The sequence below is a fragment of the Corapipo altera genome, unplaced genomic scaffold (genome assembly GCF_003945725.1).
Source record: "Corapipo altera isolate COAL_440 unplaced genomic scaffold, ASM394572v1 62, whole genome shotgun sequence".
NCBI lineage: Eukaryota > Metazoa > Chordata > Aves > Passeriformes > Pipridae > Corapipo > Corapipo altera.
In genome coordinates this window covers 7,640,807-7,645,385 of record NW_020884894.1, presented here as the reverse complement: position 1 = coordinate 7,645,385, position 4,579 = coordinate 7,640,807, and the positions used below count along the sequence as shown (strand labels likewise).

The following is a 4,579-nucleotide window of genomic DNA, read 5'->3' as shown; positions in this document are numbered from 1 at the left end:
GGTATGAGGAGGGCTTAGATTGCAGCTCATCTCGCTGTCATCTCACCAATTTCTTTTATCACCAAGCTTCCTCCCTAATGCCCTGGCTCTGCTCCCCTGGTTTCAGCCTTGTCCTTCTCCTTCTGATCTCTGACATTGCTATGAATAGTTCAGTCCATCATACTGAGATAAAAAACCCAGTCATCTCATGCTATTTGGGCATTGAGGGCAGCAGTTACTACTGTACTGAGAAATGGTTCATTTTAAATGTGGGGTACGAGTACCTGATCAGATCTGTGTGAGAAATGGGGAATTTCACCCCGTTATACCCCACTGAATGTGAGGTGAACTGGAGAGGGACCTGATTTAACAGCACTGGCTAGCTGCCATGAAAACTGGGAGAGGTAGGAAAGCAGGACAGCTTGCTTGGGAGAGCCAAGTGGAAGGAGCAGTTTACTGGTAAAGGAGCAGGAGTACTTGGTAATTGAGGGTGTCAAAGCTCCCCAATGTATGAAGAGGAGATAGAGAACAAAAATAGCACTGTGTTTGTAAATCACTGGAAGCTACTTCAAGATGACAAAGGATGTGGTCACTTGCAGGAGCTGTTCAAGGGGAAGGCCAGATCCCCCTGTATGGGGATAATAATAAAAGAACAGAAAAGGAGCATCATGGGAAGCAGGTACAGAAGAGAAGATACTCAGAACATTCCACTGATGGTGAAACATAAGCAGATTAAACTGAGAAAGGGTAGAATCACAGAAGTAGGAGTGATCAGAGCAATCATCCAGTCCAGTTTGCCACCACTGCAGATGATCACAGAATCACAGAATATGCTGAGTTGGAAGGGACCCAGTATCATGGAGAGGACCCTCCCCAAGAGTCACACTATGTGCCTGAGAGTATGATCCAAATGCTATTGAGCTCTGTCAGCCTTGATGCTGTGCCCACTGCCCTGGGGAGCCTGTTCAGTGCCCAGCCACCCTCTGGGGGAAGAACTTTTTTCTAATATATAACCTAAACTTCCCCTGACACAACTTCAGGCCATTCCCTCAGGTCCTGTCACTGCTCACTGGAGAGGAGAGATCAGTGCCTTGCCCTTCCCCTACCCCTCACAAGGAAGTTGTAACTGCAGTGAGATCTCCCTTCAGTCTCTTCTCTATGCTGAACAGACCAAGCGCCCTCAACAGCTCCTCCTGAGTTTGATTCAGAGGAATCCGTGCAACATCTGCCCTGTACCTCCAGCTGTGAGTTCCCTCTCACCATCTAACACATACAGACTTGCAGTGACAGATGAAAAAAACACAACTGCACAGCTCTGCAGGGAGGGCAGGAAGGACCCCTTGTCTGGCTGCTAAGACATGCAACATTTTCTTAGGGAGTAGCAAGAAAATAAACCAGAACAAAATCCTGCCACTCTGGTCTGGGGGACAGCTGTACTCTTGGCTCCAAATCTAACACTCAGCTTGCCCCTGAGTGCCTGAAGAACACCAGGCAGGGACCAGCTTTCCCAGCAGCTCTACTGAGTGGAAACACTAAGAAAGATAAAGATATTCTTCAAGGGAAGGTTTTGTAGACTGGTATAATTCAAAGTAAAGGGATGACAGACCTGATTCTGGGGTGCCAAGATGAAGTGTTAGAAGCATTCAGGATGGGAATAACATAATGAAAGACAATCTAATAGTAGCAATTTTGATGAAGACTGCAGATCAGGAGTGGAGAGGAAATCAGATGCAAGAGTCTGTGCAGACAGAGATTGTTCAGAGGTCTTGCTGCTGCTGTAAAGGTTTGGGGAAGGACCTGCTGCCAGGCTGATTTGTGTGTAATACCCTTGGGGAATGGAGGGAAAAGTGGATCCTTTAAGCACTCGAATGCTTTCAGCCATGTAATGTTTGGATTAGGATCCACTCGAAGGTGCAGAGAGCACACTTGTTGAGTTCGACACCAGCAGAGATGTGCTGGTGCTTATTATAAGGCAAGAAGGAAAGAGGGAGTGTCCTTATCACTCAATCAGTTACAGGTAGAAGAAAAGAGCAGATTCTGAATGGGGAAATGAAAATTATTATTATTATCTGTACAAAGCCATTCTTCCCCAAATGATACCAAGGGGGATGTAGATATGTAGGGCTGCCAGCAGGAGGAAAGCAGACCTTGATTTTGCATTAGGAGGTGTCACAGGGGCCAGGTGGGGGCAGCACATGGAAAACATGACACCCCAGGGCTGGGTGTTGAGCATCCCTCGGGGCACTTGGTCCTGCTCGTTAGTGACACACAGAGGGGAGGGAGCTCCCAGCAGAGCTGCTGCACTGCCCTGATTAGGGGCAGGAGAGATTGATTTGTGATGAATGAATAAAGAGGTGAGATTAAAGCACGGCTAAATGGCAAGGAAGAGAGAAGAGCCTGTAAGTATTTGAAGAGTGTTGGCAGGGAGAAGGGATAAATTAAGGTGGAACAAGGGTTTTTAGCTATGAGGAACAGCATGAAATCAGAAGGGGATATTCAGATTTTATGTACCTAAATAAGGGAGCAGCCCAGAACGGCTGCTCCTCACTCCCTCCTGGGAAGATACCTTGTGCTGCACAAAGACTGCTTTGAGCCCTGTGGATGTGATGGTAGCCATGTGAAATAAGAGGCATTTCTGCAGAATTGACGGTGCCCTTCGCACTCACTTCTATTTATTTCTCACCAGCCTCCCCACGTAGACAGCAAGTATTATCAGTGTAACTTTCTTTTTTAGGAGTGAGATTTAAGCCTGCAAAATAATCCCCTCATTGGACATGCAGAAGGAGCTGCAATACTTGGCGGATGTGAAGACAAACTGGATGACAGAGAAAGGGGTTTAAGCAAGAGATCCTAAGGAAAGTCAGCTCCTGGGGTGGCAGCCCCGGATTTACCACTCTGGAGCAGACCATCCACCCAAGCAGCCTCGTGCCTGGACACGTGTAGGCACTGCCTACACAACTCCTTGCCAGGCTGGGCAGCTGCCCAGGAGGAGTTCATGGCATTTCCCCCAGCATTTTTCCACTTGAGTGAGGTTTTCCCTTGAGAGGGCGACACACTTTTATGGGAGTCACAGAGAGCAATCTTGTTAGGAATACATGGACTTAACTTTACTCATCCATCTTAATAGGACTTACATTATTTTCCTTGATGGTTCTGATTTTCTATCCCATTAATAATAAAAAAGCTTCTCTGCTTATATATAATGCAATTCAACAATAAGTCTCAAAGGAGGATCAAGATCACTTTGGCTTTCCATCAATTTGATGCTGACGCCTCTCCAGTTAAATAACTCGAATGCAAGAAGAGCAAAAGGGAGCAGAGATCCTTCCTAGCTTTGAACCCGAGTTTCTCTTGAAGCAACAGGAATCTTCCAATGGATGTCAGTAGACTTTACATCACCACCCAAAGGGCATTTCGGGGAAGGTGACGATTCTGTTTTCACCCACTGGAAATCAGGTGCCATACTGACTTTGGGGGAGTGTGGGTGATCTTGACTGCCTGAGAATTGGGGCAGAAGACACCATGAGAAGGGTCTATGATTGTTTTTCTGATGCAAATGTTTCAAACTGGTGCCTGGGAAAAGGGCTTGATAGTCAGTGTTTGCCGAATGGAATACTTCATGACAGTGCTAATTAAAATAAATGAAACTTGACTTTTCAAGATGATGCTTTTTTATAGCAAAGTACAGTAGTTTGGAAACATCTTTAATTTAATTGCAAAATACTTTCTCTGGTTATTTACTTAAAATTGTCTCCCATTGCAGGGCTGCACCAGTATTTCTGGATGCACACTCTTGATTTTGGCATTTTACATTACATTATCAAGTTAATCTCCCCAAATCATTAACCCCCAGCAGGAAAGATTTTTAATTATGTAGATTCACCAAGTGTTTTTCAAGAACTGTTTTATTTCTGTAAGTTCAACCCTAATGCACTGTAGGGAGAGGGAGGGCACTGTCCTACACTTGATTTCATGAAACATCATCTTGAAAGAGGCCTCCAAAAATGCAGCAGATTCAGCAAATCGATCTTATCCACAACAGGAAACAGCTAATGTCCTGAAGAATCCCTGCCTTCCTGGGAAGGGGTACTGATGTGCACTTCAGCAAGAAATAGGGTAATTTAGACCCAACTGAGCCTGTTTTTTCCTCTCAAACATAAACCAGCTTTATTCCAGTGTATCTCAGTTCTGATTTACTTTTCAGGATGTGGTATCTGAATCAGGCTGAAGCTCACAAAAAAGTGTTCATGAGCTTATAGTCATGGTTATGCTTTTATGTAGGTTAGAAAGCACATCAAAATCAAAAGCAACATTGCATCCCATTTCCTAACGTCATGGGGAACCAAAGATTTGGGAAAATGATGAAGAGAGGACACTACATGAGTTTTTAATAATCAGCACTGTTAATAAATATTGGTTTGAGCACTTACCCAGAGCCTTCCCTCTCTTGTACAGCTCCCATGGTGGGCATGGCAGTGTGGGGAGCCTTGCCCAGACCCTCAGCAGGGACTCAGCAGCTCTCTCTGGGTTGGAGTGATGCTTGGAAAGGCTTCTCTCTCGGGGACACAAACGTTGGAAAAACCAGTGAGTCACAACTGGC

General features: G+C 45.4%; 1 long non-coding RNA gene across 1 annotated transcript; it reads left to right on the top strand.

The window, feature by feature from the left end:
• Positions 1 to 2,255: 2,255 nt before the first annotated feature.
• LOC113948902 lies at positions 2,256 to 3,636 on the top strand. Its single transcript, XR_003528270.1, has 2 exons — positions 2,256 to 2,378; positions 2,714 to 3,636. It is a non-coding gene; the product is annotated as an uncharacterized LOC113948902 (long non-coding RNA).
• The last annotated feature ends 943 nt before the right edge of the window (positions 3,637 to 4,579 follow it).